The sequence below is a fragment of the Vicugna pacos genome, chromosome 12, assembly GCF_048564905.1.
Source record: "Vicugna pacos chromosome 12, VicPac4, whole genome shotgun sequence".
Classification (NCBI taxonomy): Eukaryota; Metazoa; Chordata; class Mammalia; order Artiodactyla; family Camelidae; genus Vicugna; species Vicugna pacos.
Window position 1 is genome coordinate 5,323,749 of NC_132998.1, and position 26,074 is coordinate 5,349,822.

The 26,074-nt window shown below is 47.1% G+C and overlaps 1 long non-coding RNA gene across 1 annotated transcript in view; it reads right to left on the reverse strand.

The window, feature by feature from the left end:
- The window catches only part of LOC140700392 (uncharacterized), a 33,599-nt gene extending 8,698 nt beyond the window's left edge, over positions 1-24,901 (reverse strand). Inside the window, exon 1 of the long non-coding RNA XR_012078790.1 lies at positions 24,794-24,901. This is a non-coding gene — a long non-coding RNA (uncharacterized lncRNA). The remainder of the gene's footprint in view (positions 1-24,793) is intronic.
- Positions 24,902-26,074: the final 1,173 nt, after the last annotated feature.

Genomic DNA, 26,074 nt, shown 5'->3' on the forward strand with positions numbered 1-26,074 from the left:
ATTTAACTAATGTGTTTTGGAAATATGTTACAATACTAAATGCAACAAATCTCAGTAAAGGAAAAAAATAACGTAAAAAGAATGATTAATAGCAATACATATATTATTTTTTCATTTTACAGAAGTCCCTATATTGAAATATGAATCATTTTACATAGATAACCTCTGTATTTCCATGCCATTTATCTAAACTGTAGTATATTACAACTCTGGGTGCAGAATTACAAATTATATCAAAGAAACAGTCAAAACAACATAAATTACCCATAATGCATTTGCAAAGAAAAACTGCAACTGTTAAAGAATTAAAGAGTAATCCAAAAAAAAATCAGATAATGCCCATAGCATGGATATATGTAAGTTCAGGATGTAACATATTTGCAATCATATTATTGAAAATTAGTTTTTAATTGAACTAATGATGTGAAAGCTGTGAGATCATCTGGATCGCTGATCTTCATAACCAGCTCCCAGTGAGCACCTAAAACACGTGGTCCTGTGTGTAAGACACGTTTCCTTGGTGCTATTGCTTTTCTCAGATATAACTTCACAGTAAAACTAAGCCTGTCTTTAACATGCATGTTAAAAATTTTGGATGGGAGCACATTTCTGTAAGGCAAAACTGGTTTGTGGTTTCTGCTGCAAGAAAGAGAATTACAGTGCACAGTATAGGAAGTCTAATTTTATGGTTTGCATGGCTGGGTAGTAGCTAGAGTTTTCAGCTCAATCACACATGTCATGAATAACAATACATCGAATTTACATAGCGATTTCCTCGGTGGAATTGGAAGGACTGCATAATCTCATTTAGACTCATAACATCTCTCCCAGGAGCTACCAAGTGGGAAATGTCCCCATTTTAAACAATGGAAAAGGGGAGGCATATAGAGATTGAACCACATCTTGCACCAAATAGATTAGAAAGTACTTCCCTAATGAGAGCAGAGCTTCCAACAATCCCCTTAGAGGGAGTCCAAGTGTGCAGACCCTGCTGACCGCGTGCACAGTGGGCAGCTCAGGCCGCCACTGCAAGACACACAAGCCCTGGGAGGGGAAGAACCTGACGTCCACATTTCCTGCACCTTCCCAGCCCATGACCAGCCGCCATCACCACCCAAGTTGGTGCTCACGCCACATGACTCTGCCCCAGGACTGTACCCTCCAGGGCCAAGCACCCACCCCTTGGCTTGCCCCTCATGGCTCTGGTCTCCCTAGACTGGCTTCTATGAGCTAGATCTCCCCTGCTCACGCCTGTGGATTAGCTCATCTAACCAAGAGACTGTCCCCCTCACTTCGATATCTGGGTCTCAATTCTCCTTCCTGGCTTCTCCTTCAGCGTAGGGGCCTCTGGTCATCTTTCAGCCCCACCTGAGGCGTGACCTCCCACACATCACTCCACACGACAGACCCTAACCAGCCTACTGGCAGCCCGCATCCCCGTGGCCCCGGCACGGCTCCTGTGGCTGTGGGCTCTAGTAGTGTACTCCATGTGCCTCTGATGGCCTGAACATGGGGCCGAGGGGCACAGAGCCACAGACCACGTCCCCAGGCAGCCTTGCCATTCTGTGGCCACAGGCATACCGCCCAGTGACCAGCCAGCAATGCTACAAAGGCCTGGTGCTCTTCACCACAGACACAGAGGGAAGCAAAGGCGATTAGCAGCTGGACCAACAACTCCAAGATGTATGCTCTGCAAGCAATGGAATGGAGCGGAATATACTCATCCTAGGAAAGGGGGCATTGCATAACGGTGGTCCTCTTGCTCCAACAGTACCATGCCTGTATTGCTCCTGTAATCATCCACGTTACCACCAAAACAAAACAAAACAAAAAACTAGCAGCATGAGAGGCTCTTCTGCTGAGGAACAGACCAGTTTCCTGAGACATCCTTCAGCTGTGTCAGTGGGCAGCTTGTAAACAAGACCACTTCAGGGCAGGCAAGAGACTGCTTCTCAGGAAGGGAGCGAAGCCACTCTGACTGCCTGACTTGGCCTTTTCTCTGGTGCTGACCCTCCCTGGGGATCCTTTCCTGACTGGGCACCCCCGTGTTTCCACAGCCCCTCACCAGCATGCCGGCCACTTAACTCTGCTTGTCAGTGCCAGTGACCAGTGAGCCCAGCCTGGGCTGGCCTGCCCGGTTCCCCATTCACGGGAACACACCCAAGTGCCCTCCTCAGCCGCCTCTCCCAACTGAGCGCCTGGCTTGAGTGATTTCAATCCTAACTATTCATTTACACTCTCACTCCGAACCTCTCCCAACCAAGAACACAAAAATCAGAAAACTGTATGAACTTCGTGATTTTTTTTTCACCAAATATCCATTCCCTTATTGTTTCTAACATAATTTTGTGTTGTTTTTGTTCAGCATGGAAGTGCACTTCGCTGAAATACTCTCCTTCGCAGACCCCCCTGCAGCTAGGGTGGCCCTGAGACCCAACGCTGAACTATGGATGCAAAAGGAAGTCCTCGGAGAAAGCATCCTTTCCCTAACAAAAAGGCAGGCTCAGAGGCAAGCAGCTTGAGCCTTTCTTCTGGTATGAGATGTGCATACGGAGCTAGAGGTGGAAAAAGCCAATCTGCAATCATTAGGCAACAAACCCGAAGACCAAGCCCTGCTCAGGATGACAGAGGGAGGACAGAAGACGCCGAGGCTCTGACGCGCGTGGGGACGCTTCCCCAGCCGTGGGCCGCCCCGCTCCGGGCTTCTTCCTTATTGGAAATCAATCAGTAAAACCCCTCTTTGGTTAAGGGACTGTGGTCAGATTTTTCCAGTCTTCTGTCGCTTTTAATCAGACGCATGCCTCCCGACACTTGCTTTCTTTTGATCCCACGGAATGTCGGCCAGACTGGACTATTATTTTCGCATCTTAATGGTCAAAGCTGAGGGTCGCACTTTCACACTTCTTGGCTTCTCATGTTTAGCTGGAAACACGTTCCAATATTTGACCCGCAAGGCTTAAGCCCCTTCGCCTTCCGCATAAAGCATAATAATGACGAGATAAAATAATACTTAAGCGTGAACACGTCAGTTGTACACCTCGGCTTAAACCAAGGGAACATGAAGTAATGAGAAGGGCAAATCGCTTCGTCTCAGAAGATCGAGGCGTGCGTCCTCTCACCACGACTCACTAGCTGTGCGGCCAGGAGCCAGCCGCCTCACCCTGTCCGAGCTTCGGTTTCTTCACCTATGAACTAGAGACAGCAATCATGTCTACTCTCAGGGCTGCCGTTAGCATCCAGCGAAAAAGCACGCATACGAACAGTAATAACAAATTTTACTGGCCATGATAACCATCTGAGAGTCTTGTCTTCGTATGAATAGAAATGCATTTTTACCTAATTTCTTTCCTGAATGCATTTTCTATCATTTTGGTGATAGCTTCTTAACCATTTCCAGATGAGAGATAAAGTAAAGGCGCCAGAAGCTGCATTTCTTGTGGATGCTCAGTTCTAACTGGACTCCTAAGAAGGAGTCATCCAGCCTGGGTCCGATGCACAGATAACACAGTGCCTCTGGGACGCACCGATCACAGCAGCCGGGACTGGCGAAGCACAGAAGAGCAGATACCCTCCCCCAGGTATGACGTGAACACCAAGCACTCAAAACCAACCAAAGCCAGGAAACTGGACATTTTCGAGTGAGGACATTTCGAATATTCATTAGGGGGACTTCCTTCCACTTCGTATACTATGAGTTCCTCTCTTCTTCACTGCGCCTTAAATAGAGATTAGCCTCTAGGTTATATGAGTGTGTGCCTTATTTCTATTTTTTCAGAAAGCACAGAAAAGTAAAAAGTATTTGTAAAATTTGTCATCTCCCCTTTCCTCCTTTCGTTTTTCTACTTATTTATAATTGGCCATAAACATCCAAGGACTAAGAAGATTTGGGAAGAATTTGGTACATGCCTTGCAAACTTACAAAAGAAATACCTAAAGCCAAGGACTTAGGGACTCCTGAGGACACTGAAAATCAGTGCATGTGTCTAAGCGTCTTCCACAGTGACAACAGCTCTCCTCAAGTTGTCATTGTCATTTCCATAACGCTTAGATCCTGCGATTTCCAGCGCGTGTGCTGTGTGCGGTATGCTGCACCACGCTGATGAGAGCTGCAAACGCCTCCTTGTAGAGTTTCGGCTTCCGTCCCTCCTGTCAAGGTTGGTAAGTGTCACTGTCTTCATTTCTGCCCGCGTTTCATGTGGATCTGGACGTTAACTTCCGTACCGATTTCCATGAATACTCATTGCAACCTTGTTGATCATCAAGCCTGACAAGGTTAAACTTGAAAACGTGAACGTCAGCTGAAAGCAGACGGGGGACGAGCACTCAGGGAAGGGCCTGGATGTTCCCGAGCCGGCGAGAGAAAGGCACTAGGGGCCCTCTCTGCATCCCTGATGCCTGAATCCAGCCCACTCGCCTCGTCCCCAGCTCTCTGCCTAGGACACCCAGCTCTCAGCCCAACCTCATGACATCTGTTGGTTCTCAACACTGAGCCATGGCGCCGTGTGAAGGAAAGCACGTCATACGGAGACGGACAGACAGGATACTTACCAACTTGTGCAACCACCTACCTTTACCAAAATGCCATTTCCTCAGCTAGACAATGCAAAGATTAGCAACACATACAGCCATCTTTTCAAGTTTCTGGGCTAGAGGATGGAGGAGGTTAAATGGTATGACCCTTCCCCAAAGCAGCTTTTTATCAAGAGTTTTAAAAGTATCTGGATCATGTGACCAGGTGATTTCACTTTGGGGAGTCTGTCCTGAAGGAGTAATTTGAGATGCATCTTCCCGAGTGTGTGTTCGCCCGTGTCCTTCTCCCCAAACCCCCCTTCACACACGGATCCTGCGGTTTTCTCCTGTCTTCCAGCCCCAACTCTCTTTTTTTTCCCTATTACCTAAGTCCACTTCTCTCCCTTGGGGGCAAGGTTTCCCATCTAAGGAGAAGACAAAATGCAGAGTTCTCTTTGGAGGTCAGGAAAAAGGTGGACACCTACCTCCTCGTGCAACCAAAAAAGAGAATAATCTTTTTTATTGGAGAGAATCTGATCACAAGATATTTAATGCTCTGAGCATAAAGACATCTTGCCTGCTTATCCCCTTTTTTCTTTCACGCAACAGATACTTATTAAACACCTACTAGGTGCCAGGTGCTGTTCTGCTTAGTGGGGGAGGTAGGCAATCAGCAAAAGACGGGAATGAGTAGATCAGATTACAATGCTGAGGGATCGCCCTGGCTGCAGTGCATAAAGCAGACTGCAGGGGGCAAAGTGGAGCTCGGTTACAGGCTGGAGGAGCATGGTCTGGGAGGCAGGGGTGCTGGCGGACCAGGCTGGATGCAGGAGAAATGGAGAAAGTGCCTGCGTTCAGAATATATTTTAAATGCAGCCCTGACAGGATGTGCCGATGCACTGGATGGGAGGGTGTGAAGGAAAAGCGATGACAAATGCCAAAGTATTTTTCCTAAGCAGGAAATAGGGGTGTCATTTACCAAGACAGGGAACGCTGGAGAAGGAGCATGTCTGGGGAAAGACCGAGTTTTCCTTTGGCCATCGTAAGTTTAAGACGACTGTTTAATACCCAAGTGTGGTTGTCAAGTGGGCAGCTGGGAAAGTAAATCTGGAAGTCGAGGGAAAGGTCAGAGCTGGAAATAAAAATTTTAGCATCATCAGGGTATAGACGATATTTTTAAAGATACAACTGGACAGAATCACTTAAAGAGGAAAGGGGAGAAAGGGGAAAAGATCAGGAGCTGAGCCCTGCAGAATTCCAAAATTTAGAGATTCAAGAAAAAGGAAGAGCAAGAAAAGGAGGCTAAGCAGGAATAGGCAGTGAGAAGGAAAGAACCTGAGGGGCGAGGTGTCTGGAGGCCCAGGGAGCGAGCACCCTGCTGTTCCTCACTGGAGGGGAGTCTGTCTCAATGCGTGAAGCAGGGACTTCCCACGCTCGCAGGCTCTCTCAGAGAGTCATCTAACTGATGATGATATGACATGAGTCTGACATGCACTGGCTCAAATTTCCCTACCAGACAGAGTCAATGTGTACACGTCACTGCTTACCTGTGACCTGTCCCTCTGGGCTTGAAGCAGGCCACAGTCCTCCATGCAGCTGGCTGGATGAGTGTCTTCTCTGCCCAATAATTACCATCTTCATCATCATCAGAGCTTAGTTTGACTCCACACTTATTAATCCTCATGATCACTCTAAGAGTTAAATATGATTACTATCCCCATTTAATAGATGGGAAGCCTGAGGCACAGAAAGGGAAAGTAACTTGCCCAGGATCACACAGCAAATGAGCTAGTAAGTAGCAAAACTGGGATTCTAACTGTGATGGTTGGCTCTGATATTCCCCAGGTGGGCTCCGTGATCTGGAGATGGCAGGGGAGGGGACCTAGAAGACAAGTTTTTAGAAATTCATTTTGGTGTATGTTTCAAGCCACACTCCTGAGCTTTTAGGGTAATAAAGCTGTCTGGCTCTTCCAGGCTGACTCCTGTGTCTACTTCTCAACTGGTCCAGAGTTTGAGATGGAAAGGGTTGTAAATTACTTGCTCCCTCAGAAAGCCCAGCGCTAACTTTGCCCAGTTTTACTGGGGTAGGACAAAGGATTAAAAACCAGATAACCCCTTCTTTCCAATTTATTCCACATTGCGGACACTTAGTGAGGGAGCATTCCCGCTTCCCTGGCCCAAGGACTAGCCTTTCTACCTCAACACCTGGGCCATCACTATAGCAACCTCTCTGCCGGTTTTCATGGTCCCCCTGCAGCCTTACCCACCGCTCAGATTTCTCATACAATCCCAGGTTTCCTCCGGTAATGGCTGAGGCTGCAGGCAGGCAGGAGTCCCTTGCCGACGGCTTAGCCCAGGGTCACTGAGGGGCCAGACACCTGGTCGTACATCTTCCCTGCAGTTCAAGCTCTTCCCCGGGAGCACACGACAGCCCACCTGGATCTCACACCTCCCTCTCCTACAACCTCATACTCGAAAGCCAAAGTTTTCAGCACTTACTGAGTACCCATTATGCATCTGGAACTCAGCACCGAGTTAGAAACAAACGTGGCTTCTCCGTGGCCGCCCTCACTTTGGAATTCACCCGGTCTGTGTGAAACACCTGTAGGCTATATAAATCTACATTTTCCTCTTCTGAGTCCCAGATGAGCTGAGGGCCACCAGGACCAGGCCTGAAAGGGTAGCTTGATGTTCAAGAATAGAAAGGTCCTGGCAATTCTCCAGCAGACGACGGCTTAGCTTAGGGACTCTACCTGAGCTCCTTGGGTAGCTCTCCATGGGGGCCACAGATCTTTTGATACCGTTTGCAGATTTTGGTGTGCATACGCGCCTGTGCGTTCGTCTCCGGAAAGGGTCTGTAACCTCCTTAGAATCTCCAGACCTCCATGAACCAGAAAAGGTTAGGAAACCCTTGCTTTAGAGCAATTTCTAACGAGCAGACTCCTCAGGTAGAATCTGGAAGCAGCTGCATCGCATTCTGAGTCCTGGGGCTCTGGTCACATCACTGGGCGACGTCAAGTCAACTGGGTGCCAAGGGCACTAAGGGAACCAAACCTACGGGTCTCCCCGCATCTGGCCTCCTGCACAGCGGCTGCTGAAGGCGTTTCCTTCAGGCCTGCCTTCTCTCCCCCCGAGCTCCTCTTCCTACCCTTCCATGTAGCGGAAGAAAGAGGCGAGCAAGACAGCCACACACTGAGAACGTAAAAACCTGTGATTAGAATCTCTCCAATCAAAAAGAAGTAAGTTTTCCTTTTGCTTTTTAACTTAGCAAATTAAAAATTCAAAACATTATTATCGTTTTGTTATAATTTGACCTGTAGCACACTATCAGCAAAGAGGCAATGAAACACTCTCAGTCTCAATTTGGACAGTCTTTTTTCAAATATCCTGGAAAGCTCTGGGACCATATAAAAATTGATGATGTAATGATAAATTCATCATAGCTACAACTAGCCATTCTTTTGCTAAAATAAGGTGCTTATGTTCACGTCTTGATAAATTAAAAAAATAGCTCCCCCATCTTTCTCAATTTCCATCTGTAGTTTCTCCTCCTTCTCTGAATTTAAATACCCACCTTGCTATACTTCAGTTGCTTTCTTAAATTGTATTTTAAAAATTGGCAAATACACACATCTTCAAAGGGGAGAAAGATAGGCTACAATTTGCCCAGAATTTCCCATGCGAAGGCACAGCCTGGGGTGTCCTTTTTACGCTTACAGAAGTGAAATATCAGCTTTTGAAGTGAAAGCTTCTAGAAGGGTAACTCGAAACTTACACACAACGGGGGAGACGCTGGAACCCACAGCCGGTACGAACTGCCTGTATCTCAGACCGTTCTCAACGCTACTTCCTAGCAGGACCTGTATCTCCCGTAGCAATCATTTTGCCAAACTTTCTTTTAAGGCTTTGGTTTTATAGAGTTGATTTAGAGTAAACCTGCGACAGGATGACAGAGGACACGGTGTCCTTTCCCGCTGAGGGCTGACGTAAGGGAGCCCGGGATGTGGAGGCGGGGGCACGGGGGCTACACACTGGCAGCAAGGCTCCCCTGCTCCCCTGCCGGCCTCCCGGGCTCTGAAAGGGAAGGCACACAAGAACGCGGCAAAGAATGTGTGTGTGTTCGTGTACCACTGAAAAATGGTGCGCTACACTGGAAATTGACACATTGTAAACGGACTATAATGCAATTTAAAAAATGTTAAAAAGAAAAAAAAAAGAAAGCACGACTAAGGACAGGACGGTGAGAGAGCTCAATTGCTCTACGTTTTGTTTTTTTGGTTTTTTTAATGAAAGGAATGCTGAGTTGCAGGAGCAAGGAGGGGACTGCAGACCAGAGAGGCAAAGAGAGCAGAGAAGGAGGGAGGGGGCACAGGCAGTCCGCACAAGGCCAGGCAGCTGCACTTTTCAAAACAGCAGCAACGAATATTCAACTTCAAGTCACCTGCTATAGGTATTTTGTTCAATGCAACTCCCATTTCTACCATGAAATCTTAATGAAATCCCCTGCTTTTCTGAGTGGTATTGGAGGCAAATGAAGGAGGAGACTTGAAGTTCTGCATTTTGACTGACTCGGGCATAGACAAGGGCACAGACACAGGAGTCAAGGTGAGAGTGAATGTGAACATCCTGAGAAGTGGGAACTAGACCAGGAAACGACTAAGGGGACCACGTCCTCCCCGGGAATGCTCAGAGGGGTCAGGGGATGCTGCGTCACTGCGGCTTTGTCAGACACGCAGAGCCACTGCGTGGGAATTACCAGAGGGATCACAGCGCAGACGAGCATGGGAGCTGCTGAGGAATCCTGTGGGAGCTGCTGTCTCCTTGTTGGCTGTGCGCCTGAAGTCTCTGTAGAGCCTCAGGACCAGCGGTTGGGAAGAAAAGCTGAGCATGAAAAGGGGAGAGCAAGGGCAAACTGGAGCCTCCTCTCCTGCCACCTCCAACCTCAGCCACACGGGTGACCCGCAGAAGGAGCTGGCGCTCTCACCATGGAGCCTGGGGTTCTGAGAAGCCAAGGAAGGTGACCCAGCAGACGCTGGGGGAGCCCTGGGCGTGGCTGCTGCCTGGCGCCAACAGGATGTGCCAGTGGGTCAGCGACAACACGCCTGAACTCTGAGAGTAACCGGTACCCCGTGCCACGCTAGTCAATAAACAGTGACTCACCATGGGTGGTGGTGGAAGGAACCACCCCCTCCCACACAGGACCCGGGGGCCCTAGTGACACAGGAAACAGCATCACATGCTGGTCACTGCCTGAGGGCATACGCCGCATCCTTGAGGGCTTTATCTCAGCCCTGCAAGGTGTTGCTACCCAGCTGCCATGAAAACTAAATCTGCAAAAGGCTGCTCCAGCATTCTGACAAGCCAGAGGCCTCGGGTGATGAGGAACACAGTGGGATCAGTGAATCCCATCCGCACAAGCCCACTGCTGCACTGCAACGGCTGCTAAATGAGCTCCTTGGTCAGGAGCAGTGCTGTGGGACCACCTTGATGCGAATTGTATCATGTAAGTCCACAGATGGTGGTTTTGGCTAAAGCGCTGAGGGCAAGGAAGGCAAATCCATATCAAGAGTGTCACTTCCAGTAAGAACCGAGTACTGCTTCCTCCAAGATGGATGTGGTCCAGCGCGATCAACCTGCCACCAGGTGTGTGTCTCGTCCCCCTGGGGATGGTGCCATGTCGTGGGGCTCAGAGCTGATCTCTGCTGTTGGCCGGCTGGGCATCAGCAGCAGCTGTAAATAGATCAGTCTTAGTGAGTGGGAAGTCCACGTTGCTAAGTCCACGCAAAGCCTCCAACTGTGATGCCACGGCCACTTTGCTCACAAGCCCACTGGGCAGGGGTAGGATGACGAGGGAAAGGGCCTGGCTGATGTCCGCAGAGCAGGGTATCTTGTCCACCTGGTTGTTAAGATTTTCTCTACTGAGGTTGCTCGTTGCTGGACAGAACATCTCCACGCTCTGCGACCACTCAGACACACCCATCCATGCACCTCCTTGTCACCAGCTTTCCAGTTGCGCTTCTCAGGTGGATACATTCAGTCCCTAACACTGACCATCTAGTCAAACCATTAGCCCCTGCCTATGAACCAGTGGAGGGCCATATCTCAGGCCATCTCTTCTTCCAGGAAAGATAAGTCACTAGGTGCACTCACTCCTTGCAGTATTGTCCAGCAACAGGACTCCGCTGCACCCCCGGACATCAGAGCCCCTCAGAGATGGCAGTAGCATCGGCTCTCTGCGTTGGGATGTGCCAGCATGTATGCAGCTCCATCAGCCAGGCCTGAATTTTGTTCTTCCTCGGTCAACATCAGTCAGAGGGAACGCCCCCATGAGGCCGCACGTGCAGGCTGAGAAAGAGGAGGCAAGGCAGCCGGAGGAGGGGCCGCGGGCATCTGGGCCACTTGCTCGTGCAGCTTGCCCGCGCCTCCAGGACCTGCTCAAGCTGTCCTGCGTGCCCCGCCTTGTGGCTTAGTGGGCCAGCCAGCACTCGGTTCACAACAGGCAGCTCAGGCTCATTCAATGGCTGGTGGCCAAGTGCTGAGTCTCTCCTAAGACCCAGTAGCAAGCCACAAGCTGTTTCTCAAAAGAATGGCCACCTACTAGGGATGGCGGAGCTTTGCTCCAAAATCCTAAAGAATGTCCACGCTGTAATTCGCCTGTGGGGCTGCCAAAGGCCGCACACGCCTCAGTCTACAAGGACAACCCGAGCACCACCAGCTGCGCCAGCTCACGTGACCGAGCCCTGGGCACAGCAGCCTGCACCTGCCGCAACGCCTTCGCTCTTGCCAGCCGGTATTCTGGCCCATTTCTGTGACCACTTGCGTATACACGTGCTAAACCATCCCTGGTGTTTGTCCTCCGCTAATTTAGAACTTAAGGGAAAGGGGCTCTTCATGGTGCGCTCCTCCAATACTCTTAACACGGCAGGCGCGGGACCCTGGAGATTCTCACTTACACATATAAGGAAAGGGCGCCTCCCGGAGGCGAGAGCTTCAGGACCCCCTGTGACTGCCATGTAAGACCCAGGTCCTCAAACGGACGTAAGGGCCAAGGAGGGATGACCACAAAACCACTTCTCTGATGCTAGAACAGTTTGTTGCAAAGCAAAAACCTCAGGTAATCATCTCTTTGGGTTTTTTCACTGCACTAAGCATCCAGGTTTTTTTTTTAATTGAATAACAGTTGATGCACAATATTATATAAGTTACAGGTGTGCAATATTGTGGTTCACAATTTTCATTATTTTATAGTAATTATACAATATTGACTCTATTCCTTGTGCTGTACAATATGTCCTTGTAGTTTATTTGACACATAATAGTTGGTACCTCTTACTCCCCTACCCTTAAAATGCCCCTCCTTCACTAAGCATCCAGTTTGACCAATGGACCCCTCAGTCATTTTGGTCCCACAGCCTGTAAATAAGAATCCTATTGTCCCATGAAAAGGAGGGGCCTTCCATGAGATGGAGAATCATTTTGACTCTGTGAACATTATAGTTTCAAACTCCTTGCTTCTTCTCATATTTACTTGGTATTCTTCCAGGCCAATCGGAACAAAAATGCTAATTTAACCCAGTTTAAAAAACAAAGAGGACAGAGATTCCACTTGAAATGGGGTCATTTTTATCCTTGTCATCTCTGCCTTGGACAGAGACATTTAGTATTTAAATATTACTCCCTGTGAGATCTGGACTCTCAGCATTGTGTGGCTATGACAGGATTCAAATTTCAGATTCCACTTTGTGCGAAAATAGCATTTCACAGTGTGTGCCCCAGGAGAATCATAATAAACCCAGGTCTCGGCATTTTTTAAATGGACTTTTTTTCCCGAGGTCTCTTAAGATATGGTTCATCCTTTCTCCCTGCAGACACTGGGAATTCAGCAATGATGCTTTTCACTTTCTCCCAAGTTTAGTCTGAATCTGTTACCAATGACTCACTGTAAGCAGAATGAGTAACTGTAAGATGAAGGCTATTGTGTCTGCATCTAACACGTTAATTATAATACTTTATAATATGCTAACCTTGCCCTTTTATTCTAACTTAAAATGTTACATTAACTGTCTCTAATTATAACTTGACTCTAAAACGTGTCTGTTGTTCTCCTTTGTCATTAGGATAATCCTGAAAACACCTGCTCCTAGAATCTACTAAATACTAGGGTTGCAGTGATTAATAGTAACAAATCCTGTGAAATCACTTTTTATCCTTAAGCGGTCTGAACACATTCCGTTAAAATATCTTAGCTTAAATGCTACATTGCTCCGGAATGTTTCCTTAGGTTGCACAAGTTCTGTCACTTGGCTTCCCATCATTCACACACGCAACACACGCCGTGGGCAGGACTTAGCCACACAGGGTGCGCGACGGACTGTGGTCTAGCAAACTTAGTGGGTGCATCTTTCATAAAAAAAATGTATTAAATTATGGAAATAATAGTTTTAGGATATTTCTTTAAAGATGATTTTCTTGTTTGGGTCCTTCCAGACTTTTTTTCCTGGTCTCTACTGTAACAGTATTCAAATGACTTCCTGAAGAAGAACTGACTTCAAGCAAATACACACTGTAAATTCTGTATTTTGACACACGCTCGATTGAGCAGCTAATTTCTACTTTAACTAGATTTGCTCTTTCACTGTCGGCTGTTTGTATGTCTAAGAAGGTAATTAACAACAAGGTAGAAATGCTTAGAAAAGCACCATTATGCCTCGATTTAGCTCTGTTTTCAAAGTTTGTCATGGTCGGTTTCTATGAATTGAGATATTCTGCCTTGGTTAAATCCACTAACAGATTAAGGAAATTTGAATTTTACACCAGAAAGCCAGAATTGGCAAGTATTTTCAAGTCTCATATCATTATGTCATTGGCGTATGTGGCAACAAGTTTCCCCAAAACTGAAGATAAGGCTAAACTTGAAACTGGAAAAAACTTTCAATAACTAAAATCAATTGTCAGAAAAGGTAACCCACCCTAAGCAGTAATCTGAAAGAAATGGCTGAGAAGTGTCCGTACACCCAAACTCCAGCCACGGCTTCAGAAGCCCAGGACTGCGTCTGTTTGCAGCACGGTGGGCTGCGTGGTGAGAGGGTGTGTTAGTGGAACAGGAAGCCTGATGCCGGGAAAAATGCAAAGGACTTAGTACCCAGACCGCTTGGCAGACGCATCCTTAGAGTACAGGTGGGTGCACCAGGACCTCATAATTCAAGGACGCCACTCATACAGCTCAACATCAAAAAAACTAACAACCCAATTTAAACATGAGCAGAGGACCTGAACAGACATTTTTCCAAAGAAGATACACAGACGGCCAACAGGCACAGGAAAAGATGCTCAACGTCACTCGTCCCCGGGAGATGCCAATCCAAACCTCAGTGAGATATCACCTCACGCCTGCCCAAATAGCCGTCTTCAAAAAGACAAGAAATAACAAGTGCTGATGAGGATATGGATTCAAAGAAACCCTCGTGCACTGTTGGTGGGAATGTAAATTGGTGCAGCCACTCTGGGAAACAGTATGGATGTTCCTCAAAAGATTAAAAGTAGAACTACCATGTGATCCAGCAATTACACTCCTAGGTGTACATTCACGGAGAACAGAAACACCAATTCAAAAGATACAGACACTCAATGGATGGATCTGGAGGGCTTTATGCTTAGGGAAGAAGGTCACTGTATGACAAATACTGTATGCGTTCACTTAGACGTGGAATCTAAAAAATAAAACAAACAAACAAATGTAACAAACAAACAGAATACGACACCAGACACCAGAGTCCCCCAGCCAGCCCCCGGCTCTGATGCTCTGGGACGTAATTTGGCTTCCCAGGTAAATTTCTGACGGAAGTTACTGTTGAACCATAGAGATAATATTCCAGTCCTCCTGACATTCACTTATGCAGCAAACTCTAACTGAGCAGCTTCTATGTACCATGAACTCCGCCAAGCGCTGGGCAATACGGTAGTGAACTTCAGACTGGAAGTCTGGCCCAAGAGAAGACATCAACCAAGTCAGCATACAAATAAATGAGTAATTATATATTTTATTAAGGGCTACGAAGTAAGAAAGAATAACTAGAAGGGCTGGCTTTGAATAGGCCTCTGTGTGGAGGAGATGTTTGAGTTGACATTTGAAACATGCAGAAACTAAGCAAAGAGTTGAGAAAGAATGCCGCTGGCAGGGGGACCTGGGGGCAGGAGGGGCTTGATAAAGGGGGCGGGGGTCTTGAGATGAAGCTGGAGAAGGAGGCAGGGCTCAGACCAGGCAGGGCCAAACGCCTTCCAGCTTGGACTTTATGCTGACAGTGACCAGTCCCAGAAGGATTTAAAGATTGAGAGGGACATGACTCAACTGGTGTTCCTTAAAGATCACTCTGGCCGTCCTGTGGAGAGAGGACGGAAGCGGGCAGAGTGGAGGTGGAGGAGCAAGTTGGGAGCTCCTGTGGGAGGGTCCAGGTGGGAGAGGAAGGTGGCGGGACCTGGGATGGAGAGAAATCACTGTCAACTCTAAATTGTTAAAATGGCATTGCAGTGCACTCGTCAGACTTTCCCGAGTTTGCACAGGGTTTCCACACCCAAACCCAGTGGTAATGTCAAAATACAGATTCTGCCCCTGTGAAGCTGAGGGCTACACTCCAGAACAGAACAACGACACCCAGCTTCTGCCTCCCCAGGCTCTGTCTGGGTGACCAGCGGGCCACCCCAATGCCACCCTTGTCTCCTCTCACTCCAGATGCCACATTTCGAACAGGACAAGTCCTGCAGTCAGTTCCTTGGGAAGAGGGCTGTATAAAGGATGTGAATAAGTGAGTCTGCCTCCTGTTCTTCCTGCGGTGAACACGGGCCCCCTTTGTAGCTGCAACAGCCATTTAGGTCAAATTTAAGAATCTTAGCCCCATAAGAAAACCTCTGTTCCCCAACTAGTCCTTTCCCAACTCAAGAGTGCAGCTACTGACCGCTCACCGTGTGCCAGGCCCTGTCCGAAGCACCTGACACGAATCCACCCATCCCTGGCCCTGGCACAGCCCTCGGCCCTCTACTCCATCCGGACTCGCGCCCCAGATGAGCCCATCCAGCCCCAGGGCTTTTAATGCCGTCTGTGCCGACCACGCTCACGTTTCTGTCTCCTCTGGCTCCTGAGCCCCAGACTGCTGCAGGACTCTCCCCGCAGCATCTCCACGTGGCTGGCTAGTCGTTATCCACCTTCCCAAACCAAATTCTTGATTCCTCCCCACAGAAGTGAAACACGTCCCTCAGCAGTCCCCAACTGAGACTGGTAATCCGGCCTTCCTGGCGGAAACCCATGGCCTGTCTCAGCTCCCCTCGTCCCGTCTCCTCACCGGGGGGCTCAGGAGGGGGACGTAAAGCAGCGGGACAAGGGCCTTGTAGTGATGGTGCTCCTGTCTTTGGGGTCAGATCTCTCTTTCACAGGGCACATTTGGGGTCTTCCACCCCCTCACTCCGGCAGCAGTGTCTGGAAGTAAACCCCACAGAGCTTCTTCCCCTTGAAGAGAGCTGCCCTTCGTAGGTGGTGCCCCCTGCCCCCTCCTCAGCGTCCTCTCTCACCCAAGGGAGACTCTTGTCCCCCCCTGCAGCCTCTTGCCCTCGCTCTGCGGCCAGGAGCGTCCCCAGCCCGTCCCTCCTTTGACACTTCCGAAAGAGAGCCGAGCACCCGTTTCTGAGACCTGCAAGCTCAGGGAGCCTGGCACCTCTCCGTGCCAACCTCCTGCATCCCCCTTCGAAAGAGGAAGGGAAAGGGGGAGAGATGCGGAACCTCCGACAGCCAGCCCAGGGGAAGTCTCCTGCACCAATCCCGCTCCTCCTCTCGCTCTTCTTTCCTAACATGTCGTTTGAAGGTAGAGGCTATGAGTGGCTTTTGGCGGGGGGGGGGGGGGGGCTTTTTTTTCTTTTGCTAATAGAGCAAGTCCTCCATGGATACTCTCTTCAGAACATCTCCAGCCCCTGCAAACTCTCTCATCTCTGCTTCTCTCTCTCTGTCTCTCCTGTCCAATATAGTTGCCACTAGCTACATGTTGCTATTTTAATTAAAATTAATTACAATTAAGCAAAATTTAAAACTCAGTTCCCTCAGCTGCACTAGCCACATTTCCATCATCACAAAAAGTGCTATTAGATGGCACGGCTCTAGATCCCAAGCTTGCACGGCTCACCTTACCCAACGTGGCTTTTGTAGGTTGCACATAACCCAGTATGGCTGCCAAGCCCAAGTCCGTCTGACCTTCCTCTAGAGGACAGTTCCTCAAGTGCCAACAGATCCAGGTACTGAATATGAAGGAGCAAATGAGGTCAAGTGTAAAGAATGATCGGTGGTAGAGGTTAGAGCATCCACCACGTCTAAAGGAGGCGACCAGGGCTCAGCCCTGGCCACTGTCATCACGTGAGACCCACTGCTCTGCTCCGGGCACTGTGAACACATGGTGACCGTGTTTTTACACACCTCTTTTTACACACACACACACACACACACACACAAGCATAATTATACCTAAGTGGACTATTATACATGCTACTTTTTATCATGGACAACTTTTTATGATTTTTTTTCCCTTGCCTTCCCCATGCATGCTCCCTTTTTGATTTTTCACCTTTGGTTCAAATAGTTTCAAAAACACTCTGTGGGCCAAACAAAACAGGTACAGTTTGAAGATCCTCAATGTATCATTGTTGCCTTACACATACCCTAACTCATTACACACTCTATGTCTCTTGGTTCAAATTTTCTAGAGAAAACTATCTAATATTTCATTGGACAAATCATTGACCAGTGTACCTCTAGTCTATGCAGTTACAGAAGAGACCGAAGCCTGACGCTTTAACATGAGCAATGGATAAAGGCAGCTCCCACACAAGGCTGCTGAGATCTGGAGCCTCAAAAACATTCCTGCTGCGTGCTAAGTAGTCCAGGACAGTGCTTATGAGTAAGATTTCTGGAGCCAGACTAGATTCGAATCTTGAATCCACCACTTTACTGTGTGACCTTTAGCCAGTTACTTAACTTCTCTGTGCTTACTTTTCTTTGTCTGAAAAATTGAGATTTATAGCAACACCTAACTTGTAGGATTTTTCTGAGGATTCAAGTGTAAGTGTAACAATGTTTGGCCCATGTAAATATTAGATACACATGAGCTAACGATAGTATTATCTTTCTTTAATTTTCCCTTTATCTGAAGGGTTTACAATTGCAAAATCTTCCATTCAGCCCACGGAGACAGGCTCCTTTTCTACATGACAGTTATCTCTGTAATATAACGAAAAGAATGTGTCTGTATTTCAGGAAACCGTGACTTCCGAAACGTGTGGTGCTTCTGCCTTCAGTGGTTCCAGACTGAGCAGCTTCTACCAGTAGCGTCTACTATTAGCTGACATGGCTTTTGTAAAGAGTGAACTTTCACTCAAAAGCGAGGCAGACCTGCTTCCTATCCTCAAGGAATCTCCATCCCAGGGGAATTAAAATATGTCACTGACAACGGTGACACAAGGAGAAAGTCACAGATGCCGCTGAGAAGGCAGTGAGTGAGCCCTGCAGAAACCCGGGTCACATGCTTCCTCCTCAGATTGAAATTTAACCCAACTACACTCTTGACAAATTAAGGATAGCTGTCGCTAACGGATTCATGTATACGACGTCATGCGGACAAGACGTTCACTCCGTGTAATGTTTAGAAAAGTGTAGTTTATAACAGTAACAAATAAGCCAAAAGTTGCAAGAGATTCTACGAAGGGAGCTTCCTTCTCACTCGTCATAAATTGACAAGGAGAGTGTCAGGAGTCCAGGCTGATGTAAGGCTGCACCCCAACACATGTTTCCACAGTGGTAAAAGTTAGTTTAAAAAAAAAATTTTTTTTGAAGCATGACCAGTCATGTTTCTTAAGATTTCTGCCTGGAAGAGCCACCCTCCATTTCTGCTCATGGTTCATTCATCAGATGGCGGTGCCTGAGGTCAACAGGGTGAGAGCTCCCAACCCTCCCACCGGGGCCGGGGCCGGTGAGCAGGGAGACACCTGCACACCAGGACTCACACGCGCAAACCAAATAGTAACTCCCTCTATTTTCTAGAACCGATCTCATCTCCCTCCAGTGGAGCCCAATTTCGCGTGATGGTAAAAGATTCCTGTTCAGGGCTTCCCTGAGGTCGTCTGATTACTCCTGAGCCCCAGACCCTCTCTCCATCCGTCCCAGCTGCACCGCTCCGTGGTTCTTTCACACCCAGCTGTGGCAAGGCACATCTGTCAGCCCTGAGTCTTCATGGGAGCTCCTGGTAAGAACAGCTTCGTGTTCTAGAATCACCTTCCGGATCCCAAGGGACACTCTCGGGAACCCCTTAGGCTGGCGGGGCTTGCAGAGAGCAGCACAAGCACCCTCTGTGCCCCTACGGAAGGGAGAAAGGGGAGGGGCCAGGAGCTAGTATACGTTCTACGAACTCTGTCCTCTGTAAGAAGTCCCTTCTCCTGTCCCAGGTGGCTTTATACTTTCCCCTCCAGGCAGGAGGAAGCCGAGCCAGTTCTGGGAGCAACTCATCTTGGCCCACACGCTCTCATGGGGTGTGGATTTGGGTCACACTTAGGTGAGCAGTCACAAGGGAAGGAAAGCTGAACTTGTGGTCCAGGGTTTCAAGTTATGCCACAGGTAAGGCATTCATCTATGATGCCTCTACCACCGGATCTTTGAAGGTCTAGCTCATGACTCATCTCTCGTTCTCCAAAATGTCTAGTACGTACACAGGGCCTAGTTAATACTTGTGGAATGCTGAACGTATGACCTCTGAAGCGATACTTTGGAAAGTCCCTGACTGTCATTCCCCTACGTTCCCTCTGCTTCTGTGACCCCAGGTCCTTACAGCAGGACCCTCTGATGCCTTCTGTCCACAGGTGGGGGGGCAATATAATCTGGGGGCTAAGATTCACAGGTGCTGGATTTCACACCACCTGGAGCACAATCCTGGTTCTCCAGAGACGCTCAATCAAGAATTGAAAAGAAGCCAAGAATTGGGTCATGTCTAAAGAGTCAGTGCTGGGCTCTGTTTCTTACTTTACTAGGAAACACCTGTCTAGCTTCAGGTCAATCTAAATGAGGGTCTTTGAAACTGTAACAACTTTTATTGTTGTTTCCACATTTTGAGTCACAAGGAATAGAATGCAGTTGCATTTCTCTGCATCAGCACACACACACGCACACACACAAGCACAGATATGACACATGGAGAAGGGCATTCCTTAGCTGTTCTGATAGTAAGACAGTATGTGTGAAAAGTCTTGTAATCAGTAATAAGCCTTTAAAGTGTAAATCAATACTAGTATAGAATGACCATTTTTGTTACATCTCTTGAACTGGCACATTCGTGGAGTGTGGGACCCTGCCCTTTACTTTGCAAAAATAGAACAGAGTAGACTTGACTGTGGCCATTGGTGCCACAAAGACATGGGTTTGAACTTGACTCTGTCACTTAATAGTTGGGATCCGGACCAAGACTCTTGATCTCTCTGAGGCTCAGTTGTACAACCTGTAAAATGGAAATAATGCCTCATAGTAAGACCTCAGAGGAGCGTTGTATGGATTACTGTATCCTTGAAACATTTAAGGGATGTGCAACGTGACAGATCATACAAAGGGCTCAGGAAAGAGCCCATAATTACTTTTTACCTTTGTTCATATCACACTTTGCTTCTCTTGGACCCCTAGTCAATAATCCAGGAAAATAATGCATTTCTGGACAGGCAAGCACTCTCTTTTGAGAGCATTCTTCATGCAAGTATTGTAGAAGGAGGCTTAATTAACAACCAATATCAAAAACAGGGCCTCTCCAAACATTAAGCAGCATCTCGTACCTTGGCGATTGAGCCAGTAAAAGCTAAGCAAGAGGGGGAGGGTGTAGCTCAGTGACGGAGCGTGTGCTTAGCATGCACCAGGTCCTGGGTTCAATCCCCAGGACCGCCACTAAAAATAAATAAATAAATCGAATTACCTCCCCCTACCAAAAAAAATTTTTTTAATTAAAAGATAATTAATTAATTATATTTTTAAAAGCTAACCAAGAAGCACGGGTGACCATATGAGGCCAGCCCACAAGGGTCTCTAGTACCATGATCAGCCTTTGCTCAGCAAGTATTTGGCAGTTCCCAGCCCTGTTACAGCCGCTGCCGCACACGGGATGGGTGGCATCCACGTGCAGCGCTGAGACTGAGGGCTTTGGCACAGATGAAATGCGCTGCAGGTTGTCCGTGTTTCCCCCACCTCCATCCAGCTCACTCCCACCAGCACTCACAGAAACATCAGTGAGTCCACGTCCTCGATGACCACGCTGTACAGATCACTTTATGTCTGCTCTAATTTCTAGTGATTCATTTAAAAACATTGGTAACTATCACTAGTCACAAATTACTCGTGACACCCCTCACAAAGGACCTATCTCAACTGGGGACTGCGGCTCCAGGTGAAGGCTGCTGGAATTGGTTTAAAATATTGATGCTAAGCGTTATTAGTGCAAGTTGCAGTAACCTAACCTATCCTATCACTACCTTCAGTTATAATTTATAACTCATTAAAAATTTTTTTTCTATTTTTTTGGGGGGGTAATTAGGTTTGTTTGTTTCTTTGTTTAACGCAGGTACTGGGGATCGAACCCAGGACTTTGTGCATGCTAAGCATGTGCTCTACCACTGAGCTATACCCTCCCTTTTCCTCAAATTTTTCTGTTTAATTTACCTGTTTTTCCTTCAATGATCCAACGTGTTTAAAAGGACAGCATGTTTTAGAAATGGCTTATTACATTTCTTATCTCAAACATTCATCATGTAGCTGCTCACGGTCATTTTGAATATCATGAATCAACTGCTACCCAGCTTTCATTAAACGGTTTTCAGGAAGGCATGATTTATAAAGCAACTTGTGTCAAAACATGTCTCCATTTTTCTTCATGTTGTATAATTATGATTGAAATATATTCACTCACCAGCACGTGAACTGCTATAGAGTTCATATGTGTGACTGTTTCTAAAATAACTAGATGGAAGACAAATAAAATTAAAGGTATTAGTGTATGTGGTTAGTCTCAAAACACACTGCCCATATTAAAGTGTCTGTAATCTGGTGCCCATCTCAATGGGCCACCAACAGATGGAGTGCTCTGTCTGTCACATTACTTTGGAGCTTCTAAATGTGCCTGGTGGGAATTCCATTACTTGCACCAGCTGTACAGGTGACCTCCTTGCCTTCCACTTGCCACATTCAGAATAAATGAGGCAATTTTAAGCATGATTTTAAAATACAACATATGCGAATATGGCTGTACTTGACATATTTACTCTGGTGCCAAAAAAAAAAAGTCCTTTTGCTTTAATCCCTGGAATTATGGGATGTACGGTTTTCCATCTTCCAAGTCCTTCTGCAAAAAAGGTATTTAATGCCCTTCTACACTGGGAGAAATTTTTAAGATTTTTTTTAACACCTATAGAAGGGGGAAATAGGGTTTCTTTTCTGGGGTAGAACTTTTTATAAAGAGTTCTTATTTTCTCATCAAACAGACTTAAACAGACGTAAAAGATAGAATTTGGGAGACATCTGGAAGGTATATTTGACCTAGAAATATCTTCCTTCTGAAGGCCTTTAAGTTCTCCACTGATGATGCAGTAGGTGGGGTCCAGCAGTCTCTGTCAAATGCAATTAGCAGGGCCAGGTTTGAAACCCAGTTCCACTGCTACTATGCCCCTGCCCGTGCCCCTACCACACACTGCTTCCCTCGGAGGGTAGTCACTAACAAGTAAATGTGAGGGTTTTTCCTGAGAGGAAAGAAATCAGTACATGAAAACACTGAGCAAAAAGAAATGAAGACTCAGGAAAAGGGGAAATGACACAGATAAGGAAGCTGGGAGGTGTGAAAAGGGTAATATCAACTCCGGTTTTGCCTCCAGTTGGCCATCACTTTCTTAGAGCAGGCAGATGGCGAGATATGAGCAGAGAAAGGCGGGTACGGGCCAAATGGCAGGAAACCATTTGCAAACAAGGGGGTCTTAGGCAGACGAAGAAAAGCAGGAACCTCCAGCCTGATAAGAAGCCATACACCATGGGTTGACAAGTGTCCGGGCAGACAAAGAAAGGTGGGATACGGCAGGAATCTCCGGCATCTGAGTGTAACCTTTTGCTCACTATGTCCTCATTACAGTAAAATCAGCCTTGCAGATAAGAAGCACGCACCACACACCAAGGCCATGACACTTCTGGTCAAGTCAAGCCTTTGATGACTGCCGCACTGGCCACCATCCTGACTACAGCCCCATGAGAAACCGCAAGCCCGAACAGCCCAGCTGGGCCACTCTGTATAAGTCAGGGTTCAAACAGAGAAGCAGAACCAGAAGGAAATACACGGTTTTATTACAAGGAACTGGCTTGTGTAATCGTGGGGGCCGGCTTAGCAGGTCATAGGGTCGGCCATCAGGAAGGAAAGGTCACAAGCAGGCTGAAACCCCCGGGACACAGATCGAGGCTGTCGTTCCCAAACGGCAAGCAAGCAAAGCAAGCAAGGCGGGACTCCATGGATGCAGCAGACGCTGCTGGCCACAGGCACAGGGCCTCCTTCACGTTCACACGCCACCTCTCTCTCCCGCCCTCTCTCACTCTCCCCCCACGCCCATCTCTCTTGCCTAAACCCTCTTTTAAAAGGGCTTCCAACTGTTCAACTCATGCCCACAAAGGATAATCTCCCCTCCAAATGCATCAGCCAGGCCCACCCTAGATACCTCCCTAACTTAAAGACAACTGATTGACGACTTTAATGACATCTGCAAATTCCCTTCCCAGCAGCACCTAGATCTGTGTTCAGTTAAATAATGGGGAGAAAGCATATGTGTGCTACGAGATGGCTGTGTTTCACCCCCCAGCTCTCACAAGGCAACATCTCTTGGAGCCTACACTATCTGCAAACATACTAGAAAGGGAATTCTGAGGGACACAGTTTAGCCCAGCCAAGTGGACACACCCCAAACTCCTAACTCACAGAAACTAAAATATAATTAAAATTTATCATTGTTCAAAGGCTTTGGGTTTTGAGGTAATTTGTTACCTAGCAGTTGATAACTAATACAAGTTTGACTGAACAAATTGTCTGTAATCAAGTGTAACAAATGAAAAGCTGTGGCCTGAGGTCAGCTGAGTTTTATTAGATTTGTACTTTCTGAATTTGCATAATATATGTGAGTGGATGATGTGGGGGGTGGGAGTATGGTTGGGGAGGGGGGTACTTATTTATGGGTGGGGTAAGTTTAGATAAAATCTTCATCAGAATCAGACCAGCAAAATAACAAAGTACAGGAAGACATCTTGACTGTCTCTAAAACACCTTGTGAGTCTTAGGAACTTGCTGGAGAATAAAGTAAAAAGACTTAGAAGCCTACATTAATGGAATCTCCCTGATGATCCTACCACCTGAGGGGTGGGATACAAGGGGACAGGCTCTATGGGCAGACACACCTGGGTTCCTGCCCCGACTCCCCCCTTACCAGTGATGTGACTCTGGCCACTTTGCATGACTTCCTGCTATGGACTAGACTGCGTTCCCCCAAAATCATACGCTGAAGCCCTCACCCCTTGGGCCTTAGAGTGTGACTGTATTTGGAGACAGGGCCTTTAAAGAGGTGATTAAGGTTAAAAGAGGCCAGAAGGGCATAGAAAGCAAACTTCTGGTTACCAAAGGAGTTGGGGGAGAGGTAAATTAGGAATATGGGATTAACAGGTACACGCTACTATATGTAAAATAGATAAACAACAAGGACCTACTGTATAGCACAGGGACCTATATTCAATATCTTGTAATAACCTATAATGGAAAAGAATCTGAAAAAGAATATATAGATAGGTAGATAGATAGATAGGTATAAACGTATAACTTTGCTGTACAAAGTTTTGCTGTACACTTGAAACTAACACAACATTGTAAATTGACTGCAGTTCAATTTTTTAAATTAAATTTTAAAAAGAGGTCATAAGGGTGGGTCCTAATCAAATGTAACTGGTATCCTGATAAGCTGAGAGAAACAGCAGGGGACATTCACGCAGAGGGCGGAGAAGGCGGCCGCCCACGAGCTAAGGCAAAAGGCCTCAAGAGAAACCAGGCTTGAGGCATCTTGGTCTCGGACTCCCAGTCCCCACGACTGTGAGGAAGGTCATTTCTGCTGTTTAAGCCGCCCTGTCCTGGCGTTTTGTTACAGCAGCCCTAGCAAACTAACACGCTCCCTGAGCCTCAAGTTCCACATCTGTTTAAAAAACAGTACTTACAGCTCCCACGGTCCAGACCTCCCTTTAGGTGTCAGAGTCCTTGGGGATTTAAAAAGAGACAAAAACTTTCGGTTAAGAGGAACCTTGGATCATATTAAAGGAATGAAGTCCAGCCTTGGGAGTCAGATCACATTCCAAACATCTGAGGCAGAGGTTTTATAAGCCAGAATATTTTCCAAGTCTTCTCCAAACAACTCACATAACAAAATGAGAAGAAAACGAGGTTCCCAGGGCTGTCTTGTCTGGGAGCTTTATCTCCTTGGACAGCCCATGATTTAAGAGAACCCATTTATGTTCTCCATTGCTGCTTGAAGAAGGCAGTTATCAGCATCTTCCATAGTAGAGATCCTGGTTCCTCTCGGGGAAATGGGAGAAGAGGGAGGAGAAGGTGTTTGTTAGGAAATGAGAAGGATTTCCTAAAGAAATTACTTGGAGCAACAGAAAGATCAAATGAATAGCCATTCTGCAAACACCCAGACCTCCACAGCCACACAAAGCCATTCTGCTCTGACATCCTTAGGGAAAAACGAAGACAGAGGGAAAGACGAAATTTTCTACCTGTCCCACCTTAGTTTCATATTAAAATTTCTTGTGAGTAATGACTTTAATATACTTAATATCAACCTCAGAAAGTTATTATAAAGATTAATACAATAACTTATAAAGCACCAAAAATATAGCAGAGGCTCAATAAATGCTTGGTCCTTTCTCCTTCCCTAAGGACAGCAAAGTCACCCCCTGGTGCAAGCTCTGGCATCCTCCAGCCTTCTCCTGCACGTCTCACACACACACACCCACAGCCCTTCGCCCAGTGATTTTGAAGACTGTAAATAACAGAAGGCCCCACCAGGAAATTCTCTGAGGTGAGGGGTTTTCAAGAGGCATGTCACTTCCCTGCAAAGAAAGCCACTGTGTTGGCTCCTTTCCCGGAGCGCCTCACTGACACTGTCTCCGGGGGGAGCCGTAGGATTTGCTCCAGCTCTGCTCTGGGGCGCTCTCCCCTCCTCCGCGTTCCACCCCTTTCAGTCCTGACTTGAGCAACGCAACAAAATGAGGCCTGGAGACGGTCTGTCCAGCTCAACGATGCTTTGATTTATACCTCAACGCTTTACCTCCAAATGCCTCTTCAGGAACAGAGAATCCATTGAGCATGGTTGGAATCATATGATTCAAACCCAAAATGACTTCCATATTTGTTCTTTTCAGACCTGCTTGACAGACTTTTACAAGCACAGTTTAAATTAGGTAGGGTCTCAGAGTCAATATTTTTTACCTTTTTTA